The sequence below is a fragment of the Mus caroli genome, chromosome 17, assembly GCF_900094665.2.
Source record: "Mus caroli chromosome 17, CAROLI_EIJ_v1.1, whole genome shotgun sequence".
Taxonomy (NCBI): domain Eukaryota; kingdom Metazoa; phylum Chordata; class Mammalia; order Rodentia; family Muridae; genus Mus; species Mus caroli.
Genome location: NC_034586.1, coordinates 75,829,772 through 75,848,019, shown reverse-complemented (window position 1 = coordinate 75,848,019; position 18,248 = coordinate 75,829,772). Strand labels below are relative to the sequence as shown.

General features: G+C 43.2%; 1 non-coding gene across 1 annotated transcript; it reads right to left on the bottom strand.

Moving 5' to 3' along the window:
- Window positions 1-17,428: 17,428 nt before the first annotated feature.
- LOC115029836 lies at window positions 17,429-17,534 on the bottom strand. The gene has a single exon (XR_003835392.1). It is a non-coding gene; the product is annotated as a U6 spliceosomal RNA (small nuclear RNA).
- Between the last annotated feature and the right edge of the window lie 714 nt (window positions 17,535-18,248).

Here is an 18,248-nt window from a genome sequence, read left to right as displayed (position 1 = left end):
TTGCCGCCTGGAGGCACACACGTGTTCGTCCTGCTACTGGACCCTGAGTTACTTGGCGGGATATTGGGTTCCCTCCCCCTTCCTTTATAACTGAGTGTCTGAAAATAGTAAAATTGAGCTTTGATCAGGATGTTGTCTTAGCTCCATTGTTTCTTCCGCCCCGTCTAGATTCCTCTCTTTTCAGTTCGAACTGCCATTCTCAGTTGAACAGTTCGTGTTGTGGACTGCGGGCAGGCCGCAACAAAAAAAGAACCCAATCCTCCCAAAACTCGAATTTGTTATATTTGAGTTCAGAGGAAAACTACCTGTATCTAAAACCCAGGAAGACTGGGGAGACTCCACCAAGTCCACAAGAGGTAGAATTCTTTGTGGTTCAAGTCAACCCAATTTCATCAACCATTTTGGATTGTTCCTGGGGAAAGCAAGATGGAAGGTGCAAGAGGGTTATTCAGAAAGATGACTACATTTGAACATGTATGCATGCCATTAACTTATCAAGTATTGATGAGTATGTCCCAAGAATTGTGCTAAATGATAGTTACACATTAACAAATTAAGACATGGTCTTTGCTTTCAAGGAACTTACTATTCAACATAATATAACCCTCTTCTACCTTCTAAAAGACTCCAGTACAAATTTCATTATCTACCAGTGCCCAATGAAGCAATGTACTGAGACTGGCTTCAAGGTTTGTAGATGTTTGAATCTTGGAAGTGGTGACTAAGGATGAGTGTGTCAAAGACCAGCTTTGATATCCAGGGTAAACTAAGGTGGGGCTTACAGTCTTGATTGACTTCTTGAATGCTCCTTGGGGTGCCAATGAGAATTTCTTTTCCGGGCTGATGAAGAATTCCTTTAGGGGCTGCAAGAGGCTAGTGAAAAAAATTTCTTGGGAACAGCAGAGGGCCATTGAATAAACTCATTGGAGGCCACAATAGGCTGGTAAAAAAAAGAAAGAGAAACGGGGAAAAGAATCATACACACACACATACAAACACAGACATATACACATAGACACATGCACACAGACAAACACAGACACACATAGACACACACACAGACACACACACATAGACACATATACACACACAGACAGACACACAGACACATACACAGACACACAGACACTCAGGTGCATGATGACTGAAGCAAACTTTAATAAGCTCCAACAATTTCACATACATACATACATACATACATACATACATACATACATTCATACACATTCACACACTGGGTAGATGGAGCAAAGCCTCAACCACTTCCCACACATGCACATACACATATTTTTGGTGATGAAGCAAATGCCAACGAGCTGGCTCCAACCACTTTGCATACACATATGTACACATGTTTGGTGGATGGAGCAAAGCTTCAATGAGCAGGCTCCAAAAACTTTATTTTTTTTTCCTTCTACAGCTTATATATCCCAGCACAACCTTTCAAGCAGTAAAAATTACAATGTGATTACATTCTACTTTCCTTCTAGTGAATGACTATGAAAGGAACAGTCTGTTCCCTACTACCTTTACAAGAAATAGCATTACACAGTACGGGAAAAGAAAAAAAAAATGATTCCCAAGAACCCACGTACATTTGTAACTAAGCAACTTGCTATAGATTACAAAATTGTGAGCAAGCAAGGTAATTTTCTCAACCATTTTCTCTTCCTGGGAGGCAACAATTTGCAGTTACAGAGAAAGGATCAATTATTTTATTATTTATCTTAAAAAGTAATCATATAAAAATCTTAAAAGAACCACAAATCTAACCTTTTCTGTAAAAGACAACCACCCATTTGTATTTTAGAGCCTCGGAATGCATATCTACTCATTAGCAAATCTATTAAACCACATAGAGTAGGCTGAGGGCAAAAACTGGGTACAAAGAATTCATTGCTTTAGTCACCAGCCCAGCTTCAGCAAAAGAGTCACTTCAGCTGGTGCTGCCATTGTTCTTGTTCACTGACCTTAAAAAGTCCCTAGCTTAAATATTAAGAGTGTGTCTTTCTGAACTTCAAATTGTTACGTAAGATTTTCTACATCAGGGACTAGAGAGATAGCTCAGTGGTTGAGAGCACTGACTGCTCTTCCAGAGGTCCTGAGTTCAATTCCAGCCAACTACAGGGTGGCTCACAACCATCTGCAATGTGATCTGACGCCCTCTTCTGGTGTGTCTGAAGACAACTATAGTGTACTCATATACATTAAATAAATAAATAAATAAACAAACAAACAAATAAATAAATAAATAAATATTTTCTACATCAGAGCCAGTAGTAAAAACATCTCAATCTGCTTCACTAACTTTACTTTTCCAAATGCTTTCTAGAGGTCACTGCTGAAAATCTACATCTCTAAATTCTCGCCTAGGGTGGATGGAATGGTTAATCGGCTACAACAGCAGTGCCTGAAAGAGATCAGGCACTACGATTGTGAGTGCCAGTGATAGGGCCGGGTGAGAGGCTGCAAGCTCCTTAGAGTTCTCATACAATTCTCAGATGAAGAGGGATGTGAAGGCAGGCAGAGCAGAACTCCATAGTAGGATGGGGTCCTCAGCCCACCGGGAGAGGCTGTGCTAACCAGCTGGCTGAATTCCATGAGTTCTAAAGTCCATTGTTGTTCCTGTACGACAGAGACAAGAGCCGAACGACTAGGGAAGGAGAGATCCCCAGGTGTCAGCACAGCTGTACACAGAGAAACCCTGTCTCAAAAACAAGGAGAGAGAGAGAGAGAGAGAGAGAGAGAGAGAGAGAGAGAGAGAGAGATTCTCTAATCCTTGACTAATAGCTTAGAAGCCACTTAGGTTTTATCTACAGTCTCCAGGGTGCTTCCCACCGGTCAGTAGAGTTTAGCAAGATAACCCTCCAGTCTCTTTCAGGGATATTTTTCCATGGAGAACTTGAATTTCTACTCAGAGCAGAAGCATTTGGCCAGCTAATTTATTTATTTATTTATTTATTTATTTATTTTTATTTTTATTTTTTTTTTGGTTTTTCGAGACAGGGTTTCTCTGTGTAGCCCTGGCTGTCCTGACACTCACTTTGTAGACCAGGCTGGCCTCGAACTCAGAAATCCGCCTGCCTCTGCCTCCCGAGTGCTGGGATTAAAGGTGTGCGCCACCACGCCCGGCTTGGCCAGCTAATTTCAACTGGACGTGTATAGCAGTGGGGCCTCAGGCATGTAGCCCTTGATTTTGTGCCAGCTTCTACCAAACTGAGCACATCTCCTTCTCTGTAGAGGGGAAAAAAAAAACAGTCATTGATCTATCAGTATTATAATTAGTATCTCAAGAACCCTCCAAATGTCCAAGTAGTAAAGACTGGGCCCCTGGTGAGGCAACACTGGGGAACGAAGCAGAGATTTGAATAGATAGTGCCTGATTTTCAGGACAGTAGATTTATGAGAAATAAAGAGGCTCAGTTGTTCATACGAGAGCCAGGAGAGCTGAGGAGGGAGGGACTAACCAGGGGAGAGAAGGGTACCAGCCTGAAGAGGTGAGAGGAGGACAGGACATAGGGAAAGGCAGGAGGGGAGATGAGCAAGTGAGAGTATTAATGACCCACATAAAGAGTCTATGATGAAACCCTTGTGTATGCTAACCCAACAATAATTTTAAAGAGCTGAGAAAAAGATAAGGGTCTAGTGAGGTATGTCAGGTCACTGAGGTGTGCCTTCAAAGGAGGAAGTGGGACCTTGGCTGCCTCCTCCTCCTCCTCCTCCTTCTTCTTCTCCTTCTTCCTTTTGTCACTTTCCAACCTTGAGGTAAATGGCTGAATCACCAGAGGCCCAAAGGTGATGGGGCCAATGGACCAAGGGTCAAAACATTCGAAACTGTGAGAAATTTTTTTCTTATAATTATCTCGGGTGTTTAATTTTTAATTTTCTCATATTGTTATTTTTATTTTGTATGAGTGTTTTGCCTGAATGTGCATTACTTCCCTGCCTGGTAACCATGGAGACTGGAAGAGGGGCATCCAATCCCTGGAACTGGAGTTACAGACAATTATGAGCTGCCATGTGGGTCTAGGAATTGAACCCAAGTCCTCTAGAAGGGAAGCTGGTGTTTTGGCTTACTTTATTTATTTATTTATTTATTTATTTATTTATTTTATTTAATTCATGAGACAGGATTTCTCTGTATAGCCCTGGCTGTCCTCAACTTGTAAACTAGTCTGAACGCCCCCAAACTCACAGAGATTCTCCTGCCTTCCAAGTGCTAGGATTAAAGGCATGTGCCACGTAACCCCTGGGTGAGAAACCAGTCCTCTTAACCACCGAATCACCTCTTTAGCACCTATTATGTTTTTATATTTGTTTTTGTTGCTGTTGTTTTACATAGGGTTTCAAGTACCACAGGTGGGCTTCAGACTTTCTTTTATTTTTTTTCTTTTTTTTTTTTTAGATTTATTTATTATTAAATGTAAGTACACTGTAGCTGTCTTCAGACACACCAGAAGGGGGCATCAGATCTCATTATGGGTGGTTGTGAGCCACCATGTGGTTGCTGGGATTTGAACTCAGGACCTTCAGAAGAGCAGTCAGTGCTCTTAACCACTGAGCCATCTCTCCAGCCCGGCTTCAGACTTTCTGTATAGCTAGGGATAGCCTTGAACTTCCGACCCTTCTGCCTCCGCCTCCAGAGTACTGGGGTGATAGGCCTGTGCCACTGAGAGATCAAACCTACTCCATCTTGAAAAAAAAAATGGGCTGAAAACTTGGTCTACAGCTGAATCCAAGCTGCACCCCAAGCACCAGGAAGGACCCCATGGCTTGTCCTTGGCCAGAGTTATTCTTTTGCTCCTTCCTAGCAATAGTTAATCAAAAATTAGTCTGATTGTTTCAGATGTACTTTCAGACTGTTCATGATTGTATACGGTCTTGCTTCAGAACACCCACCCATCAGTGTACAATAGTCACTCAATTAGATGCTTGCCAGGATGGACCCTGTCTTAGGGTTTTACTGCTGTGAACAGACACCATGACCAAGGCAACTCTTATAAAAACAACATTTAGTTGGGACTGGCTTACAGGTTCAGAGGTTCAGTCTAGTATCAAGGTGGGAGCATGGCAGAGTCCAGGCAGGCATGGTGAAGGTGGAGCTGAGAGTTCCAGGTCTATCTAAATCTGAAGGCTGCTATGAGACTGACCTCCAGGCAGCTAGGATGAGGGTCTTCAAGGCTACGCCCACAGTGACACACCTATTCCAACATGGCCACACCTCCAAATAGTGCCACTGGCCAAGTGCCCTGGGCCAAGCACATTCAAACTATGACAACCCCCCCCCCCCAAACTTAATTGCATCTTCTGTAAAACCTTTTCAGGGCTGCTTCACCAAACCGTCCTGTGGGGCAGTGGTGAGTAAGCCCAAACTCTGGTTTATAATAAAGAGATCCTAAAGTGATTACACTGGAAGTGGCTCCTTGGTGGTCTTTTGGAGTTCATGGACACTTCCTGACACAACACCACTATGCTAGTTTATTCAGTGGGCAGGATTACATTCCAGGCCTTTGGATGTTAAGCTCTGTCACCAGCTCCCAGGCATTCATGATAGTGGTGGAAAGCTGACAAGTGGGGTCTTGGAAGAGAAAGCCTCTACCAAGAAATACCACATGAAAAAAGAAAATGGAGTGAGGCCTTGTCGGGGGTCCAGCCTCAACACAGGATCAGAGTTCTCAACTGGAAGCAGGGATATCTGGAAGGCGCATAATAAACACACAGAGACAACTTTCCTGTCTGTCTGTCTGTCTGTCTGTCTGTCTCTCTCTCATAGCTTGAGTATGTACTTTCACTCTCTCTTTGGACTGGGAGCTTCCCCCCTCATTCGTTCCCTTTCTCACACTCTCACACTCACTCTGCATTATTCTTTTCACACACACACTCTCTCTCCTCACACACTCTCTCACTCTCCACACAAACCTCACACACTCTCTCCTCACACTCTCCCTCACACGCTCCACAGTCTGTCCTCACAGTCTCTCTTCACTCACTCCACACTCCCTCTCCACGCATTCTCTACACACGCTACACTTACCTCACGCACCTCACACTCCCGCCTTTTTCTTGCTCCAGTCTATAATTGTTACTCCAAAAGCAGGTAGAAAAAAAAAAAAAGACATTGTATAATCATTGCCAAATCAAATTCAAAAGAAATGACCACATCCCACAAAGAATTAAGAATTACAATTGTTCCCCCCAAAGTTTCAAGCTTCCCCTATTCCCAGGCCTGTGGGCAAAATAATAATAATTGCAAACTTATCATTATTTAAACTTTAACTTTTAACTTATACCTCAGAGCTTCGAGGTCAGCTACTTGTGTTTTCCTGTGCAGCTCTAATGATAAATGACCTGGGTGAAGCTGCCAGGCAGTGGCCAGAAAGAATTAAGTTAACTCTTAGCTCAGTAGTTCTGCTAGCTTCTGCACATTGCACACAATGACTTTCCTAAGAGTCCCAGGGTTTTGACTTAGCTTCACTAACATATAATTTTATGCATTCTATACTTTCTTATTCATACATACCCAAAGGAGTCCAGGAACCACTCTCAAATGTTGTGCAACACTCACTTCATAACTTCAAGAGCCCTTTTCTTTCTGAATTAAAGTACCCTGTGTTTGTGTTCTCTTATTCCATGATTGTATCTCATGATTCCAATAAATTCCTTCACTTTCTGGTAATGGACCCTATATTACTCTAATACTATGTGGTTCTGTTTCATTTTCTTTTTTCTTTTTTTTTTGGGGGGGGGAGGTGGTTTTGTTTTTGTTTTGTTTGTTTGTTTGTTTGTATTTTTCAAGACAGGGTTTCTCTGTGTAGCTCTGGCTGTCCTGGAACTCATTTTGTAGACCAGGCTGGCCTCAAACTCAGAAATCCTCCTGCCTCTGCCTCCCGAGTGCTGGGATTAAAGGTGTGGCCCACCACCACCTGGCTTCTGTTTCATTTTCTAATATTTCTTCAAACTTTCTTTGCAAGTCAAACATCAATCCAAAACTACCATTGTATAGTTATTACATTGTTTCCAAGATGAAAACACACAGCATGCACCTGGACCGTCAGGACTGTGCTGTGCTGTGCCCCATGCCTCAATTTTTAATTGTTTAAGAATCATTACATCAAGGAACATCTAGTTTTACAGAATTCACCAGAGCAGAAGGAGAAGGGGGTAGGAAAATCAGATATAATAGAATAATTATGCACACAGAGGCCAACTGAAAATCAGTCATGCTCAAATGAAATCTGTACAGCCATTGTCCATGGCTAAGATTAGGAGATATGGGAACAACTTTTTTTTTTGTTGTTGTTACAAGGAGCTGCCTCTGGCTACTGAGATGTCTCCATCCCTGCCTACTGCAGCCAGTCCCTGTTACGGTATGCTGTCCCCAGCAAGGCCCGGCTGGCTTCAGGGATGTTTGTAGGGAGACCAAGGTGCAGTGCTGCTGTGAGCTAGTTAGGACCACTCCATGCCTTACACTGGAACTTTCAGTATGTGGTGTTAATAGATGGAACCTTTGAGGAAGTAACCAATGATTGGGGCCTTATGGAAAGGTGGCATCAGAATGGCCTTGCCACCTTCCACTTCTGTCTTTCTGAGATATGTGGACACAACACTCAAGACATCCCTGTGGAAGCAGAGACCAGGTTCTCACCAGAAATTTCCTATGGATACCTTGATCTTGGATTCTCAAGCATCTAAAACGTGAAAAACAAATATCTGTTACTCTTTTTTTTTTTTTTTAAAGTTTGTTGAGAGCTGGGTATGATGGTTCAGGCCCTTTATCCGCACTCAGGAGGCAGAGGCAGTAGATCTCTGAGTTCGAGGCCAGCCTGGTCTACAGAGTGAGTTCCAGGACAGCCAGGGCTATACAGAGAAAACCCTGTCTTAAAAAACAAGCACAAACAAAATGGTTTTTTTTTTATGTCTTTCTTTCTTTCTTTCTTTCTTTCTTTCTTTCTTTCTTTCTTTCTTTCTTTCTTTCTTCCTTTCTTTCTTCTTTTAAAAGAATTATTTATTTATTCTATGTATATAAGTACATTGTAGCTGACTTCAGACATACCAGAAGAGGGCATCAGATCCCATTACAGATGGTTATGAGCCACCATGTGGTTGCTGGGAATTGAACTCAGGACCACTGGAAGAACAGTCAGTGCTCTTAACCACTGAGCCATCTCTCCAACCTCACAAAATGTTTTTTTGAAACGAGATTTCATGATGTCACCCTGACTGTTCTGGCACTTGCTCTGTGGACCAGGCTGGACAGAAACTCACAGAGATTCACCTGACTGTGCCTCCTGGGTACTAGGATTCAGGACAAGCACTGCCTCACCGCTCCTGTTGTTGCTTAACAAAGTCTCAAGTATTTTTGTTGTGGCATCACTGATGGGCAGAACCAGGTGACATTGGCTGATGAAACTGTCAGTCTTCTTTAGACAGGGAGAGGGGGTGGGGATGGAGAAGAGAGAGGAGATTGAATTTAACACTGGCAACAGCAATCTGGGCTTCGGGGCTCAGGGTCAGACTAGGAAGCTTAAAGCAGAGCGTTTGCCTGTGCTCCTGACACAGAGTAGAGTTTGTGAGAAGGCTGCTTGTAGTACCATTAGGGTCCTAGAAAAAGCTTGACTGTCAGTAAATAGTCAAGCATATTTAGTGTAAAGGGTCTAGTTAAATAAACAGGAGGAGTCTAGTAGGCCCAACTTCTATATAGATGTGACAGCTCAAAGTCCAGCGATAGGCAGGACATTCTGTCTCTGCCATGACTGACACCAATGGGCAGGGCTGTACCCAATTCCCCTGTTCCTGGCCTGCTGAAACCCCCCACCAAGTGTAGTGTAGACTGTAATCAGAGGCCTGGCTCAGGGGCCTTCAGGGAAGTCCTGCCCTCTCTGGTGCAGGCTTTACTAGAGCAGTGCAAGCCCCACTTCTCCTCTGAATGTAGGTCAGAGAGTTGCGGCACAGTGGCTGGCACTTCAGACTTAACCACATTCTGCAAAGTGTGGCACAAGGGCCAGGAGACAGAAGCCGGTCAAAGTATAATAAGGTTTGTATCCTGGGCAGAGTTTTCTTGGTCTTGTTTTGAAACCAACTACATCTTCTCTCTCCACATACCAAGGATCTGTGATGCCAGCTATGTGACTAGTGACGGTTGTGTCTTGGAAGACAACAACCCAGAGCAGGGTGCTTTGAATCTCAGAAGTCTCACAGGGAAGGGGATGATGTGTGACATCAATCCTAGCATTCAGAAGGGAGAGGCAGCAGATCTCTGTGAGCTCAAGGCCAACCAGGTCTACTAAGAAAGTTCCAGGAAATCCTGTTTCCAAAACCAAAAAAAAAAAAAACAAAAACCAAAAAAAAAAACCCAGTCTTTTTCTCACTTCCCCCTGCCCTACGCTCCATTTTGCTTCTGAAGCTAGAATTGTGACATTAGAATCTGTTTTTCTTTTTTTTTTAAAGATTTCTTTTTTATTTTAATTTTTATTTATTATATGTAAGTACACTGTAGCTATCTTCAGACACTCCAGACGAGGGCATCAGATCTCATTACAGATGGTTGTGAGACACCATGTGGTTGCTGGGATTTGAACTCAGGACCTTCGGAAGAGTAGTCAGTGCTCTTAACTGCTGAGCCATCTCTCCAGCCCCAGAATCTGTTTTTCTAAGAAGGGTCATAGATGGGGCTGGGAAGATGCTTCATTTGTTAAGAGCTCTTGTTGCTCTGTCAGAGGACCTTGAGTTCCCAGTGCCTAGGCCAGTCTGTTTACAACTTCTTGTAACTCCATCTCCAGGGGATGCAATGCCCTCTTCTGTACCCTTTGGGGCACTGGGACACATGTGGAATGCACAAACATAGATACATAATAGCAGAGATACTGTCTGTCTATCTGTCTATCTATCTATCTATCTATCTATCTATCTATCTATCTATCTATCTTGGTTTTTCAAGACAGGGTTTCTCTGTGTAGCCCTGGCTGTCCTGGGAACTCACTCTGTAGACCAGGCTGTCCTCGAACTCAGAGATCTGCCTGCTTCTGCCCGACAAGTGCTAGGATTAAAGGCATGTGCCACCACTGCCCAGCTTCTGAGCTACTTTTATAAAGGAAGTTCATAGAAACCAGAATCTGCTTTCCCCCAAATAAGCCACAACACCTAGAATATTGCCTGAATTTCCCCTGGCTTTTTCTGTCTTTGAGCTGGCCAGAAAGAAAATCTTTCATCTCCCTTGTCTGATACCAGGTCATTATTGAGGCCTTGCCTCCCTAGCATAGCTGTAGCTGTTTTGTTCCATGTCTGCCAGCTATTTCATATTGTTGTTATAATATGCCTGCCAGTCATGGATGCAGAAAAATAACGACTCAGAGCAGGACCATGCTGATAGGGTACTGTTATGTTCCATATATTATGGGGTGTGTTAAGAAATTCCACAACTGGGGGCTGGAGAGATGGCTCAGTGGGTAAGAGCACCCGACTGCTCTTCCGAAGGTCCGGAGTTCAAATCCCAGCAACCACATGGTGGCTCACAACCATCCGTAACAAGATCTGACTCCCTCTTCTGGAGTGTCTGAAGACAGCTACAGTGTACTTACATATAAATAAATAAATCTTTAAAAAAAATAAATAAAAAGAAATCCCACAACTATAAACTTCACAAAGGAGCCATCACATTAAAGATCACTATGAGCCATTATGTCTAAAAGGCTTGAGTCAGAGCTGACCACCCAGTAGCACTTCCAGCACCTGCATATGAGCTCATTGTGGGTTTTGCAGTTTTAGCCTTTATAAATTTGGCCCTGAGAAATGGCCAGCTCACAGCTTTGAGCTGTTGCCCTGGTTGATCAGTCTTGGGGTATGCATTCAATAAACCATCCTTGTTTAACTGAGGTCGGTGTTTGTGTGGTTTGTGGGGTGACACCTGGACCCTAACAGTCATAAGACACCTATGTCATAATGGGTTCTGTCCTATGCCTGAGAAGAGAGAGTGCTGTTCTGAGAAGCCAAGAGGGATCTAAAGAAGACACATCTTGCTGGGTTCCACTTGAGTCACACCTTCTCTGTGCAATTGGAACTTCATTTTTAAGGTCTGACCTAGCCTGGCCTCAAACTTGTATGTAGTCAAGGTTGACCTTGAACCCCTCATGCTCCTGTTTTCGTCTTTCCAGGGCTGGGATTACCAATGTGTGTCACCATATCTGACTGCATATAAACTTTGATTAAATTATTTGCTAGTCTTTTCTCATGATAACTTGTCTTTTGTTAGAGATGGGCCATGTATTAATGACTTCTTTTACCTTGATAAAACACCTTGACTGAGGCAATTTATAGAAGAAAGGGTTTATTTGGCTTATGGTTCCAGAGGGGTAAGATTCCATCCTGTCAGGAAGGTGTGGCTACAAGCATTTATGTAAACAGCATGAAACTGAGAGCTCATATTTCAACCACCAGCATCAACCAGAGAGAACGAACTATAGGTGGGGTTTAAACTTAAACTCAAAAGCCTGCCCCAGTGGCAAAGTTCCTCCATGAAGACCACACTTTCCAAACCTCCCTGTCTTAGTCAGGTTTTCTACTCCTACACAAACATCATGACCAGGAAGCAAGTTGGGGAGGAAAGGGTTTATTCAGCTTATATTTCCATACTGCTGTTCATCACCAAGGAAGTCAGGACTGGAACTCAAGCAGGTCAGGAAGCAGGAGCTGATGCAGAGGCCATGGAGGGATGTTCTTTACTGGCTTGCTTCCCCTGGCTTGCTCAGCCTGCTCTCCTATAGAACCCAAGACTACCAGCCCAGGGATGGTCCCACCCACAAGGGGCCTTTCCCCCTTGATCACTAATTGAGAAAATGCCTTACAGTTGGATCTCATGGAGGCATTTCCTCAATTGAAGCTCCTTTCTCTGTGATAACTCTAGCTGTGTCAAGTTGACACAAAACTAGCCAGTACACTCCCCAAAGGCACCACTGACTGGAGACCAATTGTTCAAATATATGAGACTGTGGGGGACATTCTCTTTCAGTCCAACACAGGCGATGACCCTATGGCTAGTAAGTATTGACCCACTCTTTTATAGATTTATTGATTTTATTTTATATATATGAATGTCTTGCTTGCATGTGTGTCCACCTATGGAGGTTAGAAGAGGGCATCAGATCTCCTGGAACTAGAGTCACAGATGGTTATGATCCACCATGTAGATTCTAGAAACCATATGCCCCTTGGTTTCATATGCTCTTTGCAAGAGCAACAAGTGCTCTTAACCAATGAGACTTCTCTCCAGCTTAAACGGATACCACTCTTATCTTTTCTTATAAATTCAATTAAATTCTATCCCAGTGGTGGTAGTAACACTAGGAGAGGGGCACTAGCACACACTTTTAATTCCAGCACTCTGGAGGCAGAGGCAGGTAGATCTCTGTGAGTTCAAGGCCAGCCTGATCTACAGAGCAAGTTTCCAGGACAGCCAGGACTATACAGAGAAACCTTGTCTTGAAAAAAACAATCGAGGGCTGGAGAGATGACTCAGCCATTAAGAGCCCTGACTGCTCAACCTAAGGTCCTGAGCTTGAATCCCAGCAACCACATGGTGGCTCATAATCAATTGTAATTAAAATCTGATGCCCTCTTCTGGTGTGTCTGAAGACAGCTACAATGTACTTACATAGAATAAATCTTTGGGCCAGAGCGAGCAGAGAGGGTTCACAACCATCTGTACGGCTACATTGTACTCATACATAAAATAAATAAATCTTTTAAAAAATGCAATTGAATAAATGATTGATTGATTAAATTCTGACCCTGTTTACCTAGAGTTAGGGTTAGATTTTATAAGTTAAAGGATTCAGTCTCACAAGATTACCCTCATTTGAGATGTTAGCCACAAATTGGGTATACTTCTTCCCAGTGGACTACAAATCTGGGGGTTTCCATGGGCTCCCCTTATGTTGGATAATTCATTAAAATGGCTCACAGAAATTAGGAGAAAATATCTTTTGTGTTCACTGCTGTATTCTTAAGGAACAGGCAAATAGAAAAGATGCATGAGGTAAGCTGTAGCGGCCTAGGTCTTCCATGTCCTCTCTGGGAATGCTAACACGTTAGTTAGTTTTCTCATAACTTTTACAGAATACATGGCAAATGGACTTGAAGGAAGAAGGATTTATTTTGACTTACAGTTCAGAGGAATGCAAATCGTCACAGAGGTGGAGCCATGGCCGAGCTACACTGTTGTCCTGTCTAGCTTTATGTCAACTTGACACAAGCTAGAGTCATCAGAGAGGAAGGAATGGTAATTGAGAAAATGCCTCCTTAAGGTTAGGCTGTAGGACACTGTGGAAGCCTGTGGAACACTGTGATTGATTGCAGAGGGCCCAACCTGTTGTGGGTGGTGCCATCCCTTGCCTGGTCATCCTGGGTTCTATAAGAAAGCAGAGAGGAAGCCAGTAAGCAGCACCCCTCCATGGCGTCAGCATCAGCTCCTGCCTCCAGGATCCTGTCCTGTTTGAGTTCCCATCCTGACTTCCTTCAATGATGAACAGTAATGTGGAAGTGCAAGTCAAATAAACCCTTTCCTCCCCCAAGCTGCTTTTTGGTCATGGTGTGTTTCTCTGCAGCAATAGAAACCCTGACTGAGATGGCAGCCAAGAAGCAGCAGGGGGCACATGCTGACGTCAGCTCCCTGTCTTGATTTTCCTTTTCACCTGTCCCAGGGCTCCACTTTGTGAGATGGTGCCGCTCCCATTTGGAATAGATTTTCTTTTCTCAGTTAAACCTCTCTGGGACCATGCCTTCAACAGAAATGACCAGAGGTGTGTCTCCTAGGTGATTCTTAGTCCTGCCAAGTTGACGATGAAGATCAGCCATCCCAGCCACTTTCTGAGAACATCAGGGTGTACACCGATCAACTGAAACACACCAATACCCCATTTCTTTAGGGTTTTGACAAAGTATCTTTAAGCATCCTTTGTTAAATCATTGGCCATTGAGGACTGGACTCAACTTTCAGTCCCTTCCCTTTCCCCAGAGGTTGAGGAATGGGGCTGTGGTACTTCGAGTAAAAGTGAGCCCCATATTTGAATGCTTCATCATTAGGGAGTGGTACTACTTGAGAAAGATTAGGAGGCATGGCCTTGATGGAGTAGATGTGTTCTTGTTGGAGGAAGTATGTCATTGGGGGGTGGGCTTTGGCTTTCAAATGCTCACACCAGGCCCCGTGTCACTCTCTTCTCCTGCCTTCAGATCCAGATTTAGAAATCTAGGCTCCTTCTGTAGCATCATGTCTGCTTGTGTGCTGCCATGCTTCTTGCTATTACAATAATGAACTAAAGCTGTGAATTGTAAGCCAGCCCCAATTTAATGTTTTCCTTTATAAAAATTGCTGTGGTCATGGTGTCTCTTCACAGCAATAGAGAGCATTGACTAAAACAAGGGTTGAAAAAAAATTTTTTTTATTTGTTTTTTTTTTTTTTCAGACAGGGTTTCTCTGTGTAGCTCTGGATGTCCCAGAACTCTCTCTGTAGACCAGGTTGGCCTGGGACTCACAAGAGATCCCCTGTTTCTGCTTCCCCAGTGCTAGGAACAAAGGCATGGACCATTACTGCCTGTCAGGGGATGAAATTTCTAGTCCCTTAAATTCCTGGCTGATTTTTCTGATAAGTAGCTCCAATCCTGAATCTTTTGAGCATTCCCCCACCATTATTATCTGCCACACCACCTCCCGTAGGATCTGTGTGACACATTCCACAGACTGAGGTGATTGACCTTAAAAGGGGGAGGCCTCCTGGAACCGGTTGTGGAACTCTTCACCAGAGGAAAAAAAAATTGAGCCGTAGTTCTCATGGCAATTGATCTGTTTTATTTTCTCTTATTCCTTTTCTTATTTACAAGTTCCTGGTAGCCTAGGCCAAGATCTTGAGCGAGAATAATGGGTAAGAAACCATCCCTAGAGATGGGGGTCACTAACATCACTTTATCCCCAAGGAAACCAACACTTTACTTTCTAAATCATTTACAAAACTATTATGCTAAAAACTTTCCCAACAATAAAATTTCATATGGCTACATGTGTGTCATCAGAGGTGGATTTTGGTATATGGTAAAGAAAGCCTTAATTAGAAAGAATTAAAATAGTTTGAATTTATGCATTGAAGATTTATAAAAAATCAGGCACTAGATGATAAATAATAACTGACCATGGGGCTAGAGAGTTAGTTCAGTGGTTACGAGCATTGACAATTAAAAATTTATTAACCTGCTCCTGGAAATATGCCACTAGCCTTGGATGACAGCCCCCACTGACTACATCCTTTTAGAATTGTTATATTTTGATGGTTTATAATGATGTTACCTGTTCTGTTTGTGAATCACTGAATACATAGTTTCAGAGTTGTAATGCTTGGGTGATTTTTGTGCTTTACTGTGTCAAATGACTTTTGTTGGTATTTGTGATTGTCTCACTGGATACAGTTTCTAAGAGATGTAATGTTTGGTTTTTTTAATGTATAAAATCCCCTGCTTGAGAGCTGCAAAATACACTCAGATTCAAACTGCCTCTGTGTTTGTTTCTGTTTGTCACCACCAAATCCTTACCCACCTAGCTTCGAGGACCCTCATTCCAGGGAACCCCATACCCAACTGGGGTGGTCCGTGGCAATTATCAAATAAAAAGCTCATCACTCAGGAGACTCCAAAGGCTTTGGGTTCTGTGCCAGGAACCAGGGAAAAAGACCATACTGTAGTCCCCAGCTGAACTGAGAGCAGGCACTCTCCTTCAGAGGTAACCAGGTCACAGAGGAGGAGCATTGAATTTGTAGGAAAGGCAGTGGTTCTCAAACTGTGGTGCGTTTAGAATCTTCTGGGAAGCTTATTAAAATATAGATTACTGGATCTGACTCAGTAGTCTTAGCAGTGAGGCTCAGATGTGCCAGAGCATGTATCTTTCATAAGATGGGATGGGCTAGAACATTTATCTTTAATAACCTCAATAATTCACAGTGAATGTCCCATGTCACTGAAGTCTGAGGACAGAGAGGTAAGCATAGTTTTGAGTCTCCTGAAATCGCCCAGGAGAAAAAGATCTTTCGTCCCTGGAGATTCTCTGTTGGAACTTCGACATTCAGAAAACTAGCCAGAACTTACATCTTTATGTGGCTTTTCAGTGAAGGTGAGCTTGTTATTTCATAGCTGAGAAAACTGAGGCCCAGGGAAGACTGGGGTCAGAGGTATGGCCAATGTCAAAACTCAGGCATGCCTCGCTCCGGTGCGTTCCTCTAAACAGTACTGACTGACAAGGGAAGGTGTCGAGCTGGGACAACTTGGTTTTGAGCTGAGTCTCTGCTGAGTCTCTGCAGCCTCTGTGTAGCGTGAGTCCTTCCAGAATCCCCAGAGCTGAAGTAATGGCACTGTCAAAGCCACTGTGTGCTACCACATGGGAAAAGCCTCTGCTTCCAAAATCCACTTCCCCAAGCAACTGCCTCCGCAGAAACGACCCAGGAAATCAATAGTCTTGATCAGTATCCTGGCACGGTACGCTGATCTTAGATTCTAGAGAGAGAGAGCGCGAGAGAGCGCGAGAGAGCGAGAGAGCGAGAGAGCGAGAGAGCGAGAGAGCGAGAGAGCGAGAGAGCGAGAGAGCGAGAGAGCGAGAGAGCGAGAGAGNGCGAGAGAGCGAGAGAGCGAGAGAGCGAGAGAGCGAGAGAGCGAGAGAGCGAGAGAGCGAGAGAGCGAGAGAGCGAGAGAGCGAGAGAGTGAGAGAGCGAGAGAACGAGAGAGAGGAAGAGGGAAGTTGATATGACCTTCTTTCGACTTCCTTATTGTGCCTGCAATAGTTCTGTGTTCCTTAGAACTATTTGCAGGGCCAATCAGAGGAGGCCTGGTTGGACAGCAGCTTTTCTGCTCATTGCTGGAGTAGTCAGACAGATTGCAATAAAAACAAAACAAAACAAAACACCAAACCACACATCACTAGGCACCGAGAGTTGGCTCAGTGGATTTAAGAACGCCTGCTTCTCTTGCAAAGGACCTGAGTTCAGTTCCCAGAATCCGTATGGAGGCCCACAACCATTTGTAACTCCAGTTGCAGGAGATATACGGCCTCTGCAGGAACTGTATTCATGTGATGCACAAGATACACATGTAAGCTAGACACTCACATAGAATAAAAAGAATTATTTTTATCATTAAATAAATTATTTTTAAGTAAAAATAAAAATAAAGAAAAAAATTTAGGAATTTAGAGCTGGGCAATGGTGACTCACACCTTTAATTCCAGCATTCTGGAGGCAGGCGGATTCGAGGTTAAGGATAGCCTGGGCTACACAGAGTAGTCTTGTCTCTAAAAACAAAACAAATCAAAGAAACAAAACAAAACAAAGAAACAAAACATACAAAAGGAAGGAAGAAAAGGAGCACAGCCATTTTTTGATTTTTGGTTTATTTTTTATTTTATTTTATTTTTTATTTCACAAATTTTGGTGTTATCCTTGCTTAGGGCCCATGCAAATCTTCTTTGTATGGTTGGTTCTGACTTTATTGAATCCAAATATGAATCAAGGGGAAATCAAGGCAAGAAAAGGCTCCCTTCCCTCTCTGATGGCTATTCTTGGTTGTCAACTTGACTACATCCGAAATTAACTAAGAGCCAAGTGGCTGGATGTACCTGAAGGGGATTTTTTTTTAAGATCTATTTATTTATTATGTATACAATACCTGTCTGCATGTATCCCTGTGGGTCAGAAGAGGGCACTAGATCTCATTACAGGTGGTTTTGAGCCACCATGTGGTTGCTGGGAATTGAACTCCGGACCTCTGAAAGAGCAGTCAGTGCTCTTAACCTCTGAGCCATCTCTTTAGCCCAGGATTTTTTATTAATTATATCATTTGAAACATGAAAACCTACCCTAAATTCAGATCTTTTGAGATGGGAAGATCCGTCTTTAATCTCTGTGGCAGCCTATGTAAAGGACAGGGAAGAAGGAAATGATTGCTGTCCCCTGGCTTGCGTACCCCGTTGCTGGCAAGTTCACCCCTTCACTGGCATTAGAGTCTAATTATTTAAGAGTCCGACATATACTGAAGACCAGCTGACACATCCAATGTTGTGGACTGAACAATTGCTGAATTCTTGGACTTTTCAATGGGAGGCAGCCATTGTTGGAATAGTTAGACCATAATTTATAATTAGTTATAATTAGTGGATTAGTTATAATCCACTCCTATAAATTTCATTCTATTTGTTGTTGTTGTTATTGTTGTTTTTGAGGCAG